The sequence below is a fragment of the Pinus tabuliformis genome, chromosome 6, assembly GCF_031772625.1.
Source record: "Pinus tabuliformis cultivar Carrire ecotype Pingquan chromosome 6, CPIR1, whole genome shotgun sequence".
Taxonomy (NCBI): Eukaryota; Viridiplantae; Streptophyta; class Pinopsida; order Pinales; family Pinaceae; genus Pinus; species Pinus tabuliformis.
In genome coordinates, this window is record NC_142292.1 from 910,160,347 (window position 1) to 910,183,750 (window position 23,404).

The window sequence follows — 23,404 nt, forward strand, 5'->3', positions numbered from 1 at the left end:
TTTCCCCTGGCACCTGTCCCAAACACTCCCTAGCATGCATTCACACCACACCCTGGCGCCTGGAACATCTTGGAAGGCCTTAGCACTTGGCATGTCTTGGCATGCCTAACATGCCTTGGATTTGTCTAGCATGTGTTAGTACTTCTTGTCATTCCCTGGCACACCTTGGCACTTCATAGTTGTCATGCCCTCATAGATAACCTTACTTTTTTTGTGGCTTGGGAACCCAACCAAGGCATTGGAAAAACAATGTTGTGCCCAACCCAAAGTCTCCCTTTGTTTGAAACTGCTTTGTCTAGCCCCTTATCGCAACCATAGGCTTTCCTCCTGCAAGTCCTATTATGAACTTCTCCTCGCACACTTCATCCTTGGGACACCTAGAATTTGTTGACACTCCTTGGCACACACTCTTATTCATTCATTTCCATGCATTTTGACCTAGTTCTCCCTTGTGATTCCCTGACACTCCCTAACACTCCTCACTATGCATTGACACTATCTGGCATATGTTAGCATGTATTTTCATTCCTTGGCATGTCTTGGAACTCCTTAGCTATCATACCCTCACAACTACCCTTATGTTTTTTGGGACTTGAGAACCTAACCAAATCGTTCATCCACTACAACAGCTGGACCAAGTTACGATTAATACAACTAGACTATTCCTTGTTCACCTAAGAACTCACTCTAACTCATCTTAGGCTACTCATTTCCAATTTCAACTTATCCCACTTAACAAGTTACAAGTTATCAATTCAAGGCTCACGTCCAACAATGGCCATAAAATAACTGAACAACATAGTTTACATCTTGACATGCCATAGCACCTTGCATGTTTAACAATCCCTTGGCACTATGTGGCATGTTTTAGCACTGCATGCATTCCTTGGAATGCTTTGGAACTCCCTAGCACGCCCTACCACTCCCTGACATGCCCTAGCACTGCCTAACATATAACCTTGTCACTCCCTCCTTAGCACACCTAAAACTCATTGGCACTCCCTATCACACATTCTTATCTATTCATTTCCATGCATTTTGAACTAGTTCTCCCTTGTGTTTCCATGGCACTCTGTAACACTCCCTGACACACATTGACACTCCATAGCTATCATGCCCTTATAGATACCCTTACATTTTTTATGACTTGAAAACCCAACCAAGTCATTGACAAAACAATGTTGTGCCCAACCCAAAGTCTCCCTTTTCTTGAAACTGCTTTGTCTAGCTCCTTGTTGCAACCACATACTAGCCTCTTATCATTCTTATTTTTAACTTCTCTTAGGACACTCAATCCTTGACACACCTGGAACTCATTGACACTCCCTAGAACACACTCTTATTTATTCATTTATATTCTTTTTGACCTGGTGCTCCCTTGTGTATCCCTAACACTCCTTAGCATGCACTAACAGTCTTTGACACACCTTCTCATTCCCTAAGATGCCCTATCCACTCCATAGCATGCCCTATAACTCCCTGGAACATATTGGCTCTTGGCACTTGGTGGAACCTGACAATTCTTGGCATGCATTGGAATGCCCTGGAATGCCTTGCCATGGTTTAAGATAAAATTTATTTGAGATAAATTATTCGCAATTAAGAGAGAAGTAATAGAGGATGATTTGGCACTTAAGACACACTAGCACTTGGCCCTTGGCATTTATTGGTACTAGTGTTGGTATTCCTATCATGCCTCTCTTGAAAAGGTAAGGTACTCACATATTAACCCTCTTATGTGTTAATTTCTTTTCATTTTAACTTGGTGTTCCCTTTTTTTGCCTTGACACTCCTTGACACATTCGCATACCCTCACTTGGCACATCTTAACTTATTCTTTGATTCCATCCTTAACTATGGAATAATAATAATTCCAAAAGAATGGAGCCCCTTCCTTTCCTAGTAGCCTAGTATAACACAACCTGTAGTCATTCAACATCAAGGTTACAGTTTTTGCATGCTTCAATATTCAATTAGTGTTTATATTTTTTAGCACCCCCACATGTGTGAGTAATGGGGGTTTACATGGAATCCACTCATTTCCATGGTGGTCAATAAGGTAGGTAAACTTGCGAGAGACGTAAATTTCACATACGAACTTCGTTTGAGGTGATTTTCGCAAACTTGGAAAGCTTCCAATGTCTACAGTAACATCAAAGGGGTGGAGCTATGTAATCAAAATGGGCTCCCAATCAAATATACAAGACCCCAAATCACTAATGTGGAACCTGACTCTAAAGTGGGCCTTACAATCTTAGCACCTCCATAAGCATGTATGTATCTTACATTCTTATTTATATATCTATTACCAATCAACTCCAAGTAAACCACAATTGTGGGGGAGAACCAAAGGCACTCCTTCTCAAAGACAAGTTATAGAGTTGGGAAATAAAGTCATTACAAGTCATAGGATAGTAGTGAATATGCTTCAAATTCTAAATATTTTGGCAAAATACATTGATTTCAAGATACATTCTAAATCCAACCCAAAGGACATGTTAGGGACTGTGTTGAAGAACATACTTAATGTTGGGTCCCTATAATACTAGTGATTACCCCATTACTATTGTATTTATACCCCCTATTTATATTGTTGTGCCCCTATTACCCCCATATTGTTATTTCTGTGCCCCATAGAATCCTTCTATTGTTATTTTTGTGGCTTTATATTATTATTGTTAGGTCGGCTGGATTATATTGTGACTCCTTAGACTCCTATATATAGAAAGGAGGTTTTTTCATTTGTATCATCCAATAATTGTTCATTTATGTAATGTAAAGGAGGTTTCCCCCTCAAAGATGCTGAATTCTAAGGCATTAATCTATCTTTTCTATCTTTTCTTGAGATGGTTTCATAACATTTGGTATGAGAGCTTTGGATTCTAGGGTTTCGCTGCTCCAAACAGGTCATCGTGGAATTTTTGATATAAATTTTTTCTTGTGACGTTTCAGAAGTCGCAAAAAAAACCCATTTGAGAAGAAATCGCATTGAACCTTGGGTCCGAATTTCAGAGCTTTTCGCGTGATATTTGCGGAGATATGATCTGAGGAAGTTGGTTTTTTTGCAGACTCCTGAATTACATTCAAAACAGGTGACCTGGGGAAAATCGTCATAACTTTCTCTCTGGGAATCAGATTGAAATTTTGTAAGAAGGTACAGAAATAGGACGGACTGTAGTTTCTTTTATATCGTTTTCAGAACCAAAGATCGAAAATTGTACATGTGGCACTTCATACAAGTTTGCTCTTCTGGAAAGGTCTATAATCAGGTCATCTTGGGAGATTGTGCATAACTCTTTCTTGGAGAATCCAATTTGGATCAGACTGGTGGCATTGGAAAGAGGACACATAGAGCTACTACAGGTCACAAATTCAGAACTAAATGATTGGAAAGCACAGAGATACATTAGAGGCAATATCAAGTTCCTACAAAGTGAAAAAAGGTGTGCAGATGTTTTTAAATTTTTGCTTAAGCTCGGTTTGAAAATTTATTTTGAAGGAATTCAAAGGGCATAGTAGAGCATTATTATTGGTAACTGATGCCCCAAGGAAAGAAAATGCAAACACCTAGTAAGGAACCTGAAAGCTCTAGCATGACTCATGAAGAAGAGGAAGAAATGCTACATGATATATCAAAATTACAAGAACAAGTGCAACAAATGTCACGCTCACAAAAGTTAACAGAAGCTAAGATAAATGGTGTGGAAGCTAAGATGAATGGCATGGAAGCTAAGATGGACAATTTGAAGATAGATTTGAACACAAATTTGAAGACAGGCATGGTAGATTTGAAGACAGATTTGACAAATTTTCTACAATAAATACTTACTAATGGTGAAAAGGTAGTAAAGGAAACTCATGATGAGAACAAAAGAAATGTTAATCATGATTCCATAGATGCTAATGTTGGATCGAAGAATCACCATATTCCAAAAATCGATATGAGGAAGTTTGATGGCAAGGATCCCGCCACATGGATATTACAGATGGAGCAATTCTTCGATCTCAATAATGTGCAAAACACACAAAAGGTACGTATGGCAACTGTATATTTGGAACCAAATCAGTTTGTATGGTATCAATGGCTTTGTTCTCGTAAACAATTTATCACTTGGGCAATTTTTACGGAAGAATTGATAGCACATTATGAGGATACAAAAAGCAACACTTTTTTTAGCCAATTGATAAGTCTCAAACAAAAGGGTTCAATAATGGAGCACATTGAGGAGTTCCAAAAATTGAACATAAGGGTAAAAGATATTCCAGAGGAGCATAGGATTGATGTGTTCATAGGGTCTTTAAAGGATAATATCCAACATGATGTTCGCCTTTGGGAACCTGATTCATTAGAGAAGGCATTCAGGTTAGCAAGAAAAATGGAAAGCAAAATTATGGCAACTAGGAAGCATACCATTCACAACTATAAAGACGGAAGTGTTGTTGCCCCTAGTCTTCCACAACCTACAAGGTTGACACCACAACAATTGGAAGAAAAAGAGAAAAAGGGCTTTGTTACAATTGTGATAGCAAATACACAAAAGGTCATAAGTGTGCTGAGAATAAATTATTCTACATAGATTGTGAAGAGGAAGAAGAAAAGGAGCAAGAAAGGTCAAAAGAAGAGGATATACTCCAGGAACAAAGCCTAGATGAATAACAAATAAATCCGACCATATCTTGTAATGCATTGGCGGGAATTACCACTCCTCAAACCATCAAGATAGAAGGACAAATCAAGAAGAAAAAGGTAATAGTGTTGATTGATTCAGGAAGCACCCACAATTTTATTCATTGTAGGGTAGCAAAAGAATTGAATTGCTTCCTATATCCAGCACCAGAGTGTCAAGTGATGATTGCAAATGGAGGAACAATAAATTGCTCTGGAAAGTGCCATAATATCAAGCTATCCATGGGAGAATATGTATTGACTAGCCCAATGCTTTCCATTCCAATGGGAGGTGCTGATGTTGTACTAGGAGTCCAATGGCTACAATCCTTGGGTACAATAGCTTTTAATTTTCAAGAACTTTTCATCAAATTTTCTACGGAAGGAAAGGAAGTTGAATAAAGGGGTATTGCAGGGAAACCAGGAAAGATAATCAGCTCTAATGGCATGACAAAGCTTCTAAAAAAGGAGCAAAGAGGTGTAATTGCACAATTATGTTCGCTAGATGTTTCCACATTGGAATCATCTATTTCTCCAGATCTCCAAAAAGTCTTGGACAATCATTCCAAGGTATTTGAGACTCCCAAAGGTCTCCCACCTATGCGTGATCATGATCATGCTATTCATCTGATTCCAGGAAGTGTTCCTCCAAACATCAGGCCGTACAGATATCCCTATGTCCAAAAAAGTGAAATTGAACGTATGGTTGCAGAAATGCTAGAGGCTGGTATAATTCAACCGAGTCAAAGTTCTTTCTCAGCTCCAGTAGTATTGGTGCACAAGAAGGATGGATCATGGCGCATGTGTCCGGATTATAGGGAGCTCAACAAGCTCACTATTAAAGATAAGTTCCCCATTCCTGTCATTGATGAATTACTGGATGAATTGCATGGATCAATTTACTTCACCAAGTTGGATCTTCGTTCGGGATATCATCAAATCAGAATGAAGATTGAAGACATTCCGAAAACGGCATTTAGAACTCATGAGGGTCATTATGAATTTTTGGTCATGCCTTTTGGCCTTACCAATGCACCTTCAACATTTCAAGGTTTGATGAATTCAATTTTCAAACCATTCCTTAGAAAATTTGTGTTAGTATTTTTTGATGATATACTAATCTACAGCAAGTCTTGGAAGGATCATGTTGAACATGTTGACAGGGTGCTACAACTATTGGAGGAGAAACAATTATATGCAAAAAGATCCAAATGTTTCTTTGGAGTCCAGGAGGTGGAATATTTGGGTCATATTGTATCTCATGAAGGAGTTAAGGTAGACCCTAGCAAAATTAAAGCCATTAAGGAATGGAAAATCCCCACATCCATAAAGCATCTGCGAGGATTTCTTGGGTTGACAGGGTATTATCGCAAGTTTGTTAAGAATTATGGGAGAATAGCAGCACCTCTAACAACATTATTGAAGAAAGATTCATTTTCATGGACTCCGGAAGCAACAAAGGCCTTTGAACATCTTAAAGAGGCAATGTGCCAAGCACCGGTCTTAGCTACACCGGACTTCACAAAAACCTTTATTGTGGAATGTGATGCTTCAGGAAATGGAATTGGTGTTGTTCTAATGCAAGATGAAAGACCCATTGCTTTTGAAAGTCGTCCAATCAAGGGAAAGTTTTTAAGCAAAGCTATTTATGAGAAGGAAATGTTGGCAATACTCCATGCACTTAAGAAATGGCGACCCTACCTAATGGGAAGACACTTCAAGGTAAAAACGGATCATGATAGCCTTAAATACTTTTTAGAACAAAGATTATCCTCTGAAGAGCAACAAAAGTGGGTCACAAAGATGTTGGGTTATGACTTTGAAATCATCTACAAAAAAGGGAAGCAAAATGTGGTGGCAGATGCACTCTCAAGAAAGGATGAGGATGTGGAAGCATTGTTGTGTGCCATTTCTATTATCCAACCAGATTGGATAAACGAAGCAAGGGAGGAATGGAAGAATGACGAAGAAGTGTGGGCACTTATTCGAAAGCTACAACAAGATTCCAGTACTTCTGATACATTTAGCTGGCAAAATGATTCGTTATGGTACAAAGATCGCTTATACCTCTGTAAGAATTCCCAGCTAAAACAAAAGATTCTTATGGAATTGCACACTTCTCCCTTAGGAGGGCACTCAGGATTTTTAAAAACTTACCACAGGGTTAAGAAGGAATTTTTTTGGGATGGCCTTAAATCAGATATTCAAAAGTTTGTGGCGGAATGTTTGGTTTGCCAACAAAATAAAGTTGAAACAATTAAGACACCGGGTCTATTACAACCTTTATCCATTCCAAGCCAACGTTGGGAGGAGGTTTCAATGGATTTTATCACAGGTTTACCCAAGTCTGAGGGAAAGAGTGTCATCATGGTGGTAGTTGACAGACTTACCAAGTATGCACACTTTTGTGCATTATCACATCCATTTAAAGCCAGTACAGTTTCTACTGCATTTATGGAAACAGTTCAAAAGCTACATGGAAACCCAAAGATTATTGTAAGTGACAGAGATCCCATTTTCACTGGAAATTTTTGGACAGAATTATTTTCTTGTCTTGGTACTCAGTTAGCTCATAGCTCATCTTATCATCCTCAATCTGATGGGAAAACTGAGATAGTAAACAAATGTTTGGAAGGATATCTTCGTTGCTTTGTATCTGATAAACAGACACAATGGGTCAAATGGTTGCCTCTGGCTGAATGGTGGTATAACACTTCCTTCCATACAGCAACAAAAATGACCCCATTTATGGCACTTTATGGGTATCAACCACCATCCATCACATCATATTTAAGAGAAAATTCTAAGGTTCAGGCAGTGGAACATCACATCGAACATCAACAACAAGTCCTCCAACTCTTAAAGGATAACCTCGTGTTGGCACAAAATAGAATGAAACAACAGGCAGATCAACATCGCAGTGAAAGAAGTTTTGATGTAGGTGATTGGGTATTCCTACGGCTACAACCATATAAGCAAATGTCCCTAAAGCAAGCTAAGAAGGATAATAAATTATCACCAAAGTATTATGGTCCATACAAGGTGTTGCAAAAGATTGGTACTATGGCATACAAATTGGAGCTTCCTGCAGCTTCTCGATTGCACCCAGTTTTCCATGTTTCATGTTTAAAGAAGGTTATAGGTGACAAGCTCCCAATTCAAACAATATTGCCAGAACTTGACGAGGAAGGAAAAATTATATTGGAACCGGAAGCAGTCACAGAAACAAGAACTCGACAGCTACGAAATCAATCAATTTCAGAGTATCTTATCAAGTGGAAGAACTTATCCGCTGAAGATTCCACACGGGAGGATGAGAATTTTATGCAGAAGTATCCAGAACTACTCAAGCGTTGAGGACAACACTTTTTTGAAGGAGAGGGGCATGTTGGGTCCCTATAATACTAGTGATTACCCCATTACTATTGTAGTTATACCCCTTATTTATATTGTTGTGCCCCTATTACCCCCATACTGTTATTTCTGTGCCCCATAGAATCCCTCTATTGTTATTTTTGTGGCTTTATATTATTATTGTTAGGTCGGCTGGATTATATTGTGACTCCTTAGACTCCTATATATAGAAAGGAGATTTTGTCATTTGTATCATCCAATAATTGTTCATTTATGTAATGTAAAGGAGGTTGCCCCCTCGAAGAGGCTGAATTCTAAGGCGTTGATCTATCTTTTCTATCTTTTCTTGAGCTGGTTTCATAACACTTAACAACCTGATAGGTAGGTGGACATAAATAATTTGAAACGTTAACCAAGGAAATGATTCTTGAACTACCTATGCATGGACCAAGTTGTTGGATATGATCTCCACCTCATTGAAGATGGTTTTGTATTCATAAAGCCATAGAACACAAGGATCCAATTCTTGTAGAAATGGGTTATGTCTTCCTCTCTATATGGTATGCTCATTAGGACCATGGAATCTTAAACTACCAACTTGAAAGTCTAAGTGGAGTACAACACTTAGCTAAATTCCTTGAATGAATTTGGTGTTATCCTATCACTTCACTAATGTTTTAGGGGTCACTGGTTTCTCTATAATCTTAGGTTATTATTGGTAGGTCATGGTGTCAATCCATTTAGAGAGCTAAAATCTACTTACTCAATGTGACATGCTTTTGTTATTAACAATAACATTCCTCCATGGATGTCAATAAAGAGGGAGCACATAATATTGGTAATGGTTGTTCTAAGTATTTGTTTAGAATACCTTGAAAGGCCTTATTCATGAGCAAGTTAGTGAAAGATAAACATTGTAGACTTTTACAATATTGAACAATTGCTACAAACCCTTCAAGTAGAGGTTACTTATCACATGATCTAATTTTTTGGGATCAATAATACACAAGAATAAACAAGTGAGAAGAGAGTAATTTAGTTTATTGTAATAGTAACCAAAGTTACATTTGTCATTTGACAAAATAAGTTAGTACATAGGTGAGCTTAGGCCAACCCCTTAAAAATAGCCATACGACCTTCCTCTTTTGCAGCTCCTTGACCGTAAGGGTCTAATTGAAAAACACATAGTTCCTTTAAAGATTTGTAGGTTGAGGCAACCACTTCAAGCCCTTGAACTTGAAGATAATCCAATATTTGCAATTGTTTACAATAATAAGTCCATTATACACACTCCTCATCTTAGAGTTGGCCAGAGAGGGAGAATACTTGATTGATGCCAACCTTGTAAATGAACAACCTTTCCTACTCATTGGTTGGACTCTCCATCACTAGTTGAAGGAGTATATGTGTCGTGAATCAAAGATGATATCTTAGCATGCGTTATCGACACTTGAACTTGCCACGGATCTCATGGAAAAAATATGAAGAGAATCTTTGAATATTAGGAAACATGTGCTCATACTCTACTTAATTTGTAGGTGATAGCGCTTCAATTTTTTCGATTTACTGGGAAATCTCACCCAAAAAGTCAACTTTTGAAGAATCAATCCTATGCTAAATCATTCCTACCTTCTCATTGTTAAAACCTTTGTGAGCTTTCACCTATGACCCTTAAAGTTAGTGTCCTTTAGCACCTCGAATGGTGCAATAGGAGGTGTTGCAATAGGAGGTAAACTCCATTCCCCTTCACATTTGTTGAGACCTCTAGATGCACCTACAATCTATAACCCTCCTTTGACTCAACAAGAATTTTTTTTATTTTTTCACTTCCTTTACATACCATCCCTATAGGGGCATCCTCATAGAAAGAGCTTGTGGTTGAAATATTACAACAACAAAATGAGGCGCACCATCTCTTTATAGGGTTTCAAGGGAGGGGTATTGGAAAATAAACATCTTATCCCCTATACCCCTTAAGACCTTCTCAACACATTAATGAAAAGACAGATTGATAACTAGACCCAAAGATAGGTCCCAAAAATCAAGGCCAAACCCAAATAGAAAGAATTACACCATCAGTTAAGCATTGATATTGAGTTTTGGTAAAATCAAGGACCTCTTTTCAAGATCTTGACCTTGTTTTTAGCATTCTCAAATGGAAGGTTTAAAACCCACATTAAAAAGGGGAGGTTTGCACCGTAGCCTTTGCAACCTTTGTCCAAGACGAATCTCTCTAATGGATTGACTTGGATATGTAAGGTCTTGATTTTTAGAGTACCCAATCAATGTTTTCGAGGCAAACTTCCTAGCTCCAACTAAAATTTAGTCCTATTGAAGAGGAAAATTGAAAATTCCTATTATTTGGAGATATTTTTCCTTCCTTTTAATTGATTTACAACAAACCTCGGTGCCTCTCCTTTCTCATCTTTCTCTTCCTATTTCCAACAAAAAAAAACATCAATCATATATCATAAACACTTTATCTCATCTTTCTCTTCCTATTTCCAACAAAAAAAAATCATTAATCATATATCATAAACACTTTATATAAGTAAACATTGCAATCATTTAGAGAGTATATTTATCGGTGAACCCATGCAACAACCCATTGCAATCTAATATGGTTCTAATTGTCTCCTCAAAACACACCTTAGCAAACTCTTACAACTCTTGGCTTCTATATCGAATTAGTGTAACTGCGGGGAGGGCAAGCCTGTCAAATATTATTGTTATTTTTATTTCGAGATGGTGCAAAATGTACAGGTTGAATTTTGGTGCCTTCATTTGAAATCAACCATTACCTTCTGATTTTGCATGTGCACAATGTCTGACTATGAGGTAGGGTTTTTCTTCATTTCTTTCATTTTCTTCAGGTTTTCTGTTGGGTGGGGGCAAGCCCGTCAAATATTATTGTTATTTTTATTTGGGGATGGCGCGAAATGTACAAGGTTGAATTCTAGTGCCTTCATTTGAAATCAGCTATTACCTTGCGATTTTGCATGTGCATAATGTTTAACTATGAGGTAGGGTTTTTCTTCATTTCTTTAATTTTCTTCAGGATTTCTATTGGGTGGGGTCGTTGATTTCATGGGACCTCCTCTGAGGTAGGGTTTTTCTTTATTTCTTTCATTTTCTTCAGGTTTTTGTTGAGTGGGGTCGTTGATTTCATGGGACCTCCTCTGGAGCCTCCTTTCAACAACAAAAACAGAAAACCCCTCCACCTCAACAACAATCTAGGACTCCTAGCCTACGGACCTCTCTTTCCCTTGCATCATCTGAAGCTTGTGGATCAACAAACCTACAAGGGCCTATTTCTCATCTTGACAATGTGTGTGAGTCTCCCTCAGAGAGTGAAAGCTCACGGGAAACATAATGCACTGAGCAGACACGCGTGGACGTGGTAGCAGAGATATTAAAACAAACAATGAACTCTGTGAAGATCCCAAATCCTTAAAGTAAACTTTTCAAAATATAATTTTTTTTTCAGAAAACATTTGACATTTATACATTAACAGGTTGGGAAACTAGAACGTTCATTGAGAACTGTCACTCAGAAATACATGGGATATTTATACATTCAAATAAATATCTGCCATATATAATAAACACAAGGCAAGCCATAGCATGGCGGTCAACGGAACAGACAACAGCCAATACTTTTAGCATTCAGCTCCATCCATATAAAAGGAAACACCGTGAGGATTTAGACTATCCATGACCACAAGCTACATATCCTCTCTAGGTTTCCAACGGCACTTTTGCTGGTTTATGAACCAATTATTTATTTGTTTCTGATCCATACTTTCAGCCAAAACGACCTGGTCTGTTTCCACAGGATAGGGTCACTTGTAATGTACATTCCACTGGAATAGTCTATAATGCGACTTTTCGGAAAAACCGGTCACCCGAAAGGTGCATCCTTTCGGCATGCCTCTAACTGATGTGACGCCGCCAGAAACTCTCATCGCCCCTCATCTGTTTGTGCCCTCTCCGTCACCTCCTCTCCGGTTGCACGTTACGCATTAACTCTCGGCCAACGTCCGCATTTAAAATCGAAATCCAAAGTCATTACAGTGCCATTTTTTCACCAAAACGAAATCCCCTGCTTGGTGCAGAATGAGATCAAATTGTTCACCTATTCGTTCACCTGATGTTGCAGCGTTAACCTATTCATTCACTTGTTGTAGCAACATTTACCCAACTGGTCACGACTGTTCGTTCACTATGGCCTTGTCATATCAGTTATGGGATTTGTAAGACTATTTCTGATTTTTCAGTGAAACTGAAGACTTTTTTGTCTAGTGGTTGCAGGGAATTGCTTTTGTTTTCAAAGGAAAAAAAAAATGGATGCAAGCTAGCCAGACAATAGGTAAGTAAAAATTAAAATGGGTGCAAGATAGCGAAGCAATACGTAAGTAATAGTTCAATATGGTATCAAATGGATTATTTTCGATTTTTTGGTGAAACATCTTCTATACCTCTTGATTTTTTGTTTTCTTTGCTTCCCAAATCTTTAGGTTGCGAGCTTTGTAGCGAATACAAAACTCTATTGGAAGCTAGAATTGCCTCTCAATTGGAGAATGCAACCATTCGTTACTTTTTGTTACCAACGTCAAATATATACAATGGATCTGGTTTTGATGTTGAGGTAGAAAGTATGAACTGAATAGTTTCCAATTTCATGCATCAGCAATCTGTCAAACTTGAGGATTGTGAGCTGAAGAATATAAACAACTCATAGTTTTCAGAATTTTTTTACTGTGGCAAACATCTGGGATGTATATCTTGCTCGGATTGCTAAGGATGCGAGATTAAATCCAAGCAAATTCGCAGAACTTGTTGGGATTTTTCCTTGTTCTACTCGTTCTAGTCACTATTTATTATACAAAGCCATCCACAAATATCTCAAAGTAAGAATTGTTATCCGAAAATTCCCTTTAGCCTTTTTATTTATATGTTTTCTTTTTATCAAATAGTTATTTATTCAAATTTATGGGAAATATATAATTTTCTTTGAGCATATAAATTTGAGTATGCACAGTAGTTACTTCATAATTTTGGTCATGTACTACTACTACTTTCCTTGATGAGCAAAAAAACTAAACAACCCTCCTGTCTAAACTACAAAAGGATGTTTTCCTTATTTGTTGACAAAAACAAGGATCCATAGGCACCACAGTTGCTAGATTTCCTTCTCTTAAGCCCACTGAGACCACAATGGGTGAATAAATGTGAGCTTAATAGACAGATAAAACTTTCTCAGTATATTCAGAAACTGAAAAATAATGCCACTCTGCGCTTTTTTGCATCTAAAACACTTGATCTGAGTCTTTAAGATTTGTATTGTGTAGCAATGTCTCAGAAGTTTTTCTTTTCTTTTGGAGGTATTAAAGAGAGGATTCAAGTTTAATTTGCTGAATTAGGAAGTTTCTATAACTATTGGTAGGCTAGAGTATCTCTCGTTCATTTTAGAATCCAAGAAGAGAAAAAAAAAAAAACAGGGAAAATTTGCCTTTTTAATATAATGTTGTCTAAACCGGTATCTGCAATATGGGCATTTCATTTCTGATTATTTTTTTTCAATCGAGTTTTGAATGGAAGGTACCACAGGGAGATCGAGGAGGCATTCATGATCTCAATCCATGGAATAAGTACGTGTGCCTGCCTTCACTATATTTAGTAAAGGTTTATTTGAATTGGAGGATTTTGATATGGATGATCCCCATTCCTTGCAACCCAAAAATTCACAGACACAGGCTCTGGAAGTAGAAGCTTGGCCAGACAGGCTTCCATACATGCAAGCCGAGAGCAAGAGATCAAAGCAAGAAGATGATTTCCATTGTGTGGACTCTGTAGCTCTTCATCAGTCATGGTTCAATATTGATTATGTTTATTGTCGGGAGAAACAGAAAAGAAAAATTCCACGGGTATTTATGTATGTTATTGAATATATATGGATGTGATGGTTGATTTCATATCCGACCTAAAAATGTTGTTGGGAAGATGTTGAACTTGTGATAGAGAGGTTTTCCAAGCTGTTATTAGGGGAGGACATGTGTGGGGGAAAGAAGGATGTCTCTTCTGCTATGGCCTTGTCTAATGCTATTACCAATATTTCAGGTATGAAACCCCTATATACATAGCACAAAAGACTCTTATTTAGATTTGGGGAAGATTAAAATGTTGCAATGATATCCCTAATGTTGGGCATTCATGGAATTTCATGAAAAATATATATTCCTAAAGTAAACAGACTGATCATTGATTCAATGCATTTATCTTCCTTACCTATTCTATATTTCTTGTTATTCAACAAGATTGTTGTAGGTGCCTATACTCTTTGAAGATCGCGCATATCAAAGACGTTATCAAATTTTAGAATTTTTTGGGAAGTAGCTTTTCGAAACTAACCTTTTTCAAAATTATTGTATAGGAAACCATCCAAATTCTTCCATAGGAGGCTATTTTTTCATTTTGGGTTAAATTCAGTGTTTTGACGTATCTTTCCATGGTTTCTCAATTAGATGGAATAGTTCCTCTGCCAATAATTATTGTGGAAGAAGGATAACTTCTCCTATTTAACAACATATAAGAAGGCTAGGTTGGATTTAAGAAATATCCCATAATTTGGTACCTCATAATATATGTGCATGGATGATCTTAAGCTATGGGGCTCAATGTCAAGATTGAAAAATAAAGGATGCTAAGAGTTCTGTCAGGTTTTGAGTGCAATATTTTACCGAAAATATTTCATAACAGTAGACTATCATGGTGAAACAAAATACAAAGTTGGTTGGTAATATGTAAACTTCAAAATCATGAGACCCTGCAGCATCAAGGAAAGCATAGGTCAAATTCAATGCATAGGTAGTATAAGCAAAGGTATAGAGCATCTATCATTGTTTATTTTGATAATTATCTTTTCCAAGTTGATCTCTTTGTAAATTATATAACTTTGTGGAAGAATGGATAAGCTCTCTAAATGAATGTGATAGAAGGAAGGATCACTTGCTGTTGGTTTTTTAGAAAGGACATGGGATGAATACCTCCGAATTGGGTTTTATATGTGTTCTACTAGGGCTTAATGCTTAGTACTGTTAACATTTAGTGCCCATTATTTGTCTTTAATTCTTTGCTTTGATAGCCTAGTTATTTTGCAATGGCCCTGGGCAGCTGACATTGTCACAAGGCATGATAGAACCTAAAAATGGGTGCCCTTGGGCATGGATTGAGTTTGCCAATTCTTTGGTTATTCATGGAGGTAGAAATTTCAATGATTGTTTCTCTAGAAATGTCAAGAAAGGTTGTCTTAAATGGATTCCTTAAGGTAATAGAATCCTTTCTGATGAAACTCCTATGCACATATTTGTTGGTGTTCATTTTGGTGTATGTGATAAGTTCAAGCAATGCACACTCTGTGTACTTTTTTGGTTGAGTTCTATCTAATTCGATTTTAAGGCTTGGGTATAGGAACTTTGGAAACCATGTTTGGTTGTAAGTATTTGTGGGCTAACAAAATATCTTTTTTGTTTTCATTTAAAAAAGAATCTGACTATGCTGATATTATTTCTTGAGGCCCTTGAATTTGTTGTAATACCTTAGTGGTTTTGTCTCCATGTGATGGAAAAATTGTTAGCTGAGTAAGCTACCAAATAATGTTGTCTCATCTTGGTGGAATTCATAGAGTTTCCCATGTAGGTATGGTATTTTTTGGATTGTATTTTGGAACACATATGAGGTCTTATATTCCATGAATGAAAGCAATTCTTTAATCCTATGCCATAGAGATTCGTTTAACAATAACAACAAGAAAAACCCCAGTAATACCATTATTTAGTCTTTGTTGGCAAGGGTTTGGATCTATAAGTGGCACGATCAGTGGAAACAAGCTTTGAATATACTCCAGAGGAATTATTTATCTAAATTCCTCCCCTTTACCTTTTTACCTTGATGTTATTACCAATGTTCTAGCTATTATTTTTTTCTATTGTTTCTCACATAGTACTCTCACCTGAAGGTGTACATTATAATTATGGAAGTGTAGGAAGATGCACAAGGAGAAATAATGTAGCACTATATTTTATGACTTCTCCATATTTACATCTGCAAGAGGTTGTGTGTAATAAGGTATGGCTATAATGGAGACTTTTGCCACTTGGCATGCAATTTTTCCACCTTGGGGTGCATTCTAAGTATGGAATATGATGTTTCATGGCATATAGGATAGCCCCTTTTCCTTATCATCCATCTGATTTGCAATTTATGTACATGGCATGCAGTTTTTATGCAAGTGGACATTTTGGTACTATGAAAATAATAGGTAGAAAGCAAAGTTGGTCTTACAAAAAGCATATTTTGGCCCATAGGAGTATAAATCGGGGTAGGAGATGGTGTTGGTGAACAATATGATTAGGTGCCCCCTTATACATGGCATGGAAAAAAATCATCATAGAGGCTAACTTGGGAAACTACCCATTCCAAAGACCTCCAAGCATGGGATTGGTGATCAACTTTGACTTTGCCAAACTCAAAGATGACATATTGCATGGTAGGATACTTAACAGTTTGGGAACTTGTCTTTTAACAATTAAGTCCTAGGAGGAGGATTGTCATCTTTGACCTTGTAAAAATGATTAATGTTGAGGACTGCAAATTACTTCCTTGATTACCAATGGATGAGAGGAACGATGATCATCTTTGATTTGATCAAAGTGATAATACATATTTATTGGAAAATAAAATTTGACTTTGACAAATGGTAAAGTTTAGAAAGTAGATAATCATTTTATACTTTTTCAAAACAATCTACATTGAGGATATTGTAAAATTTGTAAATAGGGGGGCGAAATGGCTACGTGAGACAAATCTTAAGGTGCAAGAATTATCACATCTAGATGACACTTAGATTGTTGATAAAACTATATACGAATGTATGATATAGAATTTATGAATCCATCTATGAGTGTTGTTGTGTTGTTGCGTATGTTGGTGAAAATATATCTCTGAGTTGTGATTTTCTTTGTCTTGCTTACAGGGATTCCTTGAAAGATAAATAGATTGGTGAACATAAGTAAATAATATGAATTGTAACAAAAAAATTGATATGAATCTGCTACTAATTAGGGTTCTAATACCAATGATTTGATCCAACCCAAAATTTTGCTTTTATGACTTAAATTTGAAATCCAAAAATTCCAGAACTAGATCTAAAATCTGAAAAATAAAGCAGACCAAAAATCAGAAATTAAGAAGGCCCTAATTGTAGCAAAAACTTGAATAATTACAAAATAATAGCAAATATATGAAGACAAGCAACGACAAAAAATACTAGTGATTTCAACCAGAACTGGATACTGACTTTGAAGAGCAAATGTAAATCCTAGAAGGAAGTAGTTTGTAGCTGAGTAACCCAGAAAATAAATATGATACAAAGGAATTCTTCTGATAAGATATGGATTCCAACTCAGGTCAAATCAACAGTAGTATGGAAGCTTCCTACCCCAAATAGTCTCTTCCAAAATCCATGCAATATCACACTTCAGGAACAACTTCGTCAAGGTATGGAAGCCAACTTAGGACCAAGGCAGTGTGGATACTGCCCTTGCCCCAAATGGTCTCTTTCAGACCGCCTTCATAAAACTCCTCTATTCCAATGTCTAATGGTCATTTTATAGTTATTCTTCCCACTTTTTGTAGAAAAGAGGAGTTGCAAACTTTGACTAGTGACACTTATGAGTGAAAGTTGTAACCGAATATGCATGGAGTTACAAAGGATTTTATGAGGAGAGGGACATAATTTTTAGCATTTCGGGTTACTTTGAAAATGTTTACACCGTGTTTGGGCCTTGGAGGTGCTTCGCGAGATGTGGGGTGCATGGTGTATGGTTGGATCATGTTCTTCCATGATGGACTTGGACATTGGAGGTGGTTTACTATTTTCTGCTAGACCTTGTTTGGATGTTTTAAAGACATTCTTCCTCGAAGTGTTGTGTTATGAAACCAGCTCAAGAAAAGATAGAAAAGATAGATCAACGCCTTAGAATTCAGCCTCTTCGAGGGGGCAACCTCCTTTACATTACATAAATGAACAATTCTTGGATGATACAAATGAAAATACCTCCTTTCTATATATAGGAGTCTAAGGGGTCATAACATAATCAAAGCCGACATAACAATAATAATGTAAGGGCACAATAATAACAATAGTGGGCTTTTATGGGGCACAATAGTAACAATATGGGCACTACATAGGTACATCAATATAATAAGTGGGTTGTACTAATAACAATAAGGGGTTACACTAGTAGTATAGGGGCCTAACATGCCCCTCTCCTTCAAAAAGCGTTGTCCTCAACGCTTGAGTAGTTCTTGACGCTTCTGTATAAAATTCTTGTCCTCCCATGTGGAATCTTCAGCGGGTAAGTTCTTCCACTTGATGAGATACTCTGAAGTTGATCGATTTCGTAGCTGTCGGGTTTTTGTTTTTGTGACTGCTCCAGGTTCCAATATGATTTTTCCTTCCTCTTCAATTTCTGGCAATATTGTTTGAATTGGGATCTTTTGCAATTTTTGAATAAGTGGCCATACTTCTTCGTCCTTCTTCCATTCATCCCTTGCTCCGTTTATCCAATCTTCTTGGCTAATAGAAAGAGCACAAAACAATGCTTCCACATCGTCATCCTTGAAGAGTCTTCTGATTCGGTAAGGTCGTTATTTTTTAAGTGCATGTAGTATTGCCAACATTTCCTTCTCATAAATAGCTTGCTTGAGATGTAGCAGTAAAAATACCCAATCACCTACATTAAAACATTTTTCACTACGATGTTGATCTACCTATTGTTTTATTTGATTTTGCACCGAAGTGGCGTTATCCTTTAAAAGTTGGATAACTTGTTGTTGATGCTCGATGTGATCTTTCACTGCTTGAACCTTTTTATTCTTGATATGTCCTTCTATCTCTAGAGTTTGAGGAGTGGTAATTTCTTTCAATCCTTTACAAGATATGGTCGGATTCATTTCTTGATGCTCGATGTGATCTTTCACTTCTTGAACATTTTTCTTCTTGATATGTCCTTCTATCTTGATAGTTTGAGGACTGGTAATTTCGACCAATGAATTACAAGATATGGTTGGATTCATTTCTTATTTCTCGATGTGATATTTCACTTCTTGCACCTTTTTCTTCTTGATATGTCCTTCTATCTTAAGAGTTTGAGGAGTGGTAATTCTTGCCAATGCTTTACAAGATATGGTTTGATTCATTTCTTCTTTCTCTAGGGTAGGGTCCTGGAGTATATCTTCTTCTTTTGATGTTTCTTGATCCTTTTCTTCCTCCTCTTCATATTCTATGTAAAATAATTTCTTCTCAGCACACTTATGACCTTTAGTGCATTTGCTACCACAATTGTAACAAAGCCCTTTTTCTCTTTTTTCTTCCAATTGTTGTGGTGTAACCCTTGTAGGTTGTGGAAGGCTAGGAGAAACAACACTTCCATCTTTATAGTTGTGAGGGGTATGCTTCCTGGTTTCCATAATTTTTCTTTCCACTATGTCACAAAGCCCTTTTACTCTTTCCAATTGTTGTGGTGTTACTCTAAAGAAGGTGTTGCTCTTTGTATCCTCATAATGTGCTATCATTTCCTCCGTGAAAACTGACCACGTAACAAGTTGTTTACGAGAACAAAGCCCTTCATACCATAAAAATTGATCCGGTTCTAAATATGAAGATGTAATACATACCTTTTGTAACAGTGGTACACCATGTAGATCAAAATATTGCTCCATCTGAAGTATCCAATTTACCGGATCCTTGCCATCAAACTTCCTCATCTTGCTTTTTCTTGATTTTAGGAGCTCTATCTTGGAACGACTGTAACTCTGTACTTTCGGATCTTTAAGTTCTAAAATTGCAACCTGTAGTATCCCTCTGTGTCTACTTTCTAATGCCACCAGTCTGATCCAAATTGGATTCTACAAGAAAGAGTTATGCATAATCTCCCACGATGACTTGATTATATACCTTTCCAGAAGAGCAAACTTGTATGAAGTGCCACGTATCAATATTTTGACCTATGGATCTGAAAAAGATATATAAGAAACTACAGTCTGTCCTCTTTATGTACCTTCTTATGAAATTTCAATCCAATGCTCAGAGAGAAAGTTATGATGATTTTCCCCAGGTCACCTGTTTGGAATGTAATTCAGGAGTCTGCAAAAATACCAACTTCCTCAGATCATATCTCCACAAATATAGCGCAAAAAGCTCTGAAATTCGGACCTGAGGTTTAACGCGATTTCTTCTCAAATGGGTTTTTTTTGCAACTTCTGAAACGTCGCAGAAAAAAGTTATAGCGAAAATGCCATGATGACCTGTTTGGAGCAGCGAAACCCTAGAATCAAAAGCTCTGATACCAAATGTTATGAAACCAGCTCAAGAAAAGATAGAAAAGATAGATCAACGCCTTAGAATTTAGCCTCTTCGAGGGGAAACCTCCTTTACATTACATAATTGAACAATTCTTGGATGATACAAATGAAAATACCTCCTTTCTATATATAGGAGTCTAAGGGGTCATAACATAATCAGAGCCGACATAACAATAATAATGTAAGGGCACAATAATAACAATAGTGGGCTTTTATGGGGCACAATAGTAACAATATGGGCACTACATGGGTACATCAATATAATAAGTGGGTTGTACTAATAACAATAAGGGGTTACACTAGTAGTATAGGGGCCTAACATGTTAGATAAGTATGGAGCTTGGTGACTTCATGTTGTTGATGCCTGAAGGCAGTTTATGTGCTTGGAGTAGAGTTGGGTATTTCAGAGGAGGTTATTGAGCCCTAGATAGCACGGGGTTGATTGGTTGCTTGCATGGAGGTTTACACTTGACATGTGGATTCTTGGGTTGAGGGAGTGGATATGTAGGTGTGGGAGTCCTTAAGGTGACACGTGACCTTGGGTATGCATTTTTCTTAAGGAGACACATGACCTTGGGTATGCATTGTCTTTAAGGAGACACATGACCATGGAGATTCATTGGAGCTTTGGACCTTTAGAGAATTGTTGGACCTTGGGGAGTAGTTCTCATGCCATGGAGGCCTTGCTTGTTAATCATTGTCACCTTTGAGCCTCACACATGTCACTTAGAGTAGAGTGCTTCACATGGGTGGACCTACTTGTGCCTTGCAGGTTTTCTTGTAGTGGACTAGGTCCACTTGTTACTGTAAATCCCCTTTACCTCTCATATAAATAGAGGAAGGAGTGAGTTGTTATTATAGTTGATCATGCACTTATGCATATTCCTTTTCATACTTGGGTTAGAGATGTAAGAGTAGTGCTACTTTCTCTCTCTCTCTCTCTCTCTCTCTCTCTCTCTCTCTCTTGTGCAATCTTCTTTGTAATTTATGTGTTTTTGTCTTAAGGTTCTAGTGTTTCTTGGAGAATTCACCTGAAAACTTCATATATATAAAGAATAAATGAAAGATGTGGGGTGCATAGCATATGGTTGGACCATGTTCTTCCATGATGGACTTAGACATTGGAGGTGGTTTACTATTTGATGCTAGACCTTGTTTGGATGTTTGAAAGACATTCTTCCTCGAAGTGTTGGATAAGTATGGAGCTTGGTGACTTCATGTTGTTGATGCATGAAGGGAGTTTATGTGCTTGGAGTAGAGTTGGGTATTTCAGAGAAGGTTATTGAGCCCTAGATAGCACGAGGTTGCTTGGTTGCTTGCATGGAGGTTTACACTTGATATGTGGACTCTTGGGTTGAGGAAGTGGATATGTAGGTGTGGGAGTCCTTAAGGCGACACATGACCTTGAATATGCATTTTCCTTAAGGAGACACATGACGATGGAGATGCATTGGAGCTTTGGACCTTTGGAGGATTGTCGGACCTTGGGGAGTAGTGCTCATGCCATGGAGGCTTTGCTTGTTAATCATTGTCACCTTTGATCCTCACACATGTCGCTTAGAATAGAGTGCTTCACATGGGTGGACCTACTTGTGTCTTGCAAGTTTGCTTGTAGTGGACTAGGTCCAATTGTTATTGTAAAGCCCATTTACCTCTCATATAAATAGAGGAAGGAGTGCATTGTTATTATAGTCGATCACGCACTTGTACATATTCCTTTTCATAGTTGGGTTAGAGATGTAATAGTAGTTATACTCTCTCTCTCTCTCTCTCTCTCTCTTGTTCAATCTTCTTTGTGCTTTATGTGTTTTTGTCTTAAGGTGCTAGTGTTTCTTGGAGCATTCACTCGAAAACTTCATGTATATAAAGAAGAAATGAAACCCACGAACATAATCACAACCTATCATATAATTCTCCATGTTTTCAAAAACCGTAGATAGGGAAAACCAAGATAAACCCTAGCTCCACCAAAGATACTCCAACAATCAATCTTTTTTAGTATGTTTTTTTACATATCTTTGGTGGAGCTAAGGCTTCTATTGGTTTTCTCTATCTAGGGTTTTGGAGATCTTAGAGCATTATATGATGAGTTGTGATTGTGTTCATGGATTTCAGTTCTTACACACACATATGAAGTTCTCAACTGTCCAAAATTGTGTTATTTCAGATTTGACTTCCAGCTTACCACTGCCTAGCATACCTTGTCACTCATATAAATTGTATTATTTCAAAGATTTGACTTCCAGATTTTCATAAATACAATGTCCTCAAAAAGATAGTTGAACACTTCTATATTCATAGTTAGATCATATTCCAAGAATATATACATTTGTTGTACATATCAACAATTGTCTCACGAACAACAGTCACATCACAAGCAGTAATTGAACTTGGTTGGGGAGGATATTAATTTATCCTCTCAAATTCTTGAGTTCTTTTTTCTATCAAATCGAATCGAAACTAGATAAAAACAGGATAAAGAAACTTGTTGACCAAAAAATACATAAATTATTCAAATTTAGGAAAAAAAACATATATATTAATGTGCATCCATATGAATCACAACCATTATACAAAAAAAAAACCATTTAACTTAAGTTTTCCGGAAACAGATTTGGAGGTTTCCCAACATGAAATTCCTAAAGAATATGTTGTCTTGAAGCCAAGCGTGCACCATATCATAGTTAAAATCTAAAGTCTTTGGCACCCTTAAACTTGGCACTAGTCTAAGAATCCTATACCATACTAAGAGCATATTTGTGCTAAGAGAGTTCACCATGCATTTACAACCACATTTTTTCTTAAGGGTGAAAGTGGTTCTATGCCACATAACTCTGTTTGAAGGACAAATATCCATATCATAAAATAGAGGCAAGCTTGAAATGCTTGTTCTATATCTAGAAGTATTGTTATGACATTGTTCACAACTTTTAAGTACTTTGTTGAAGGACTTCAAAA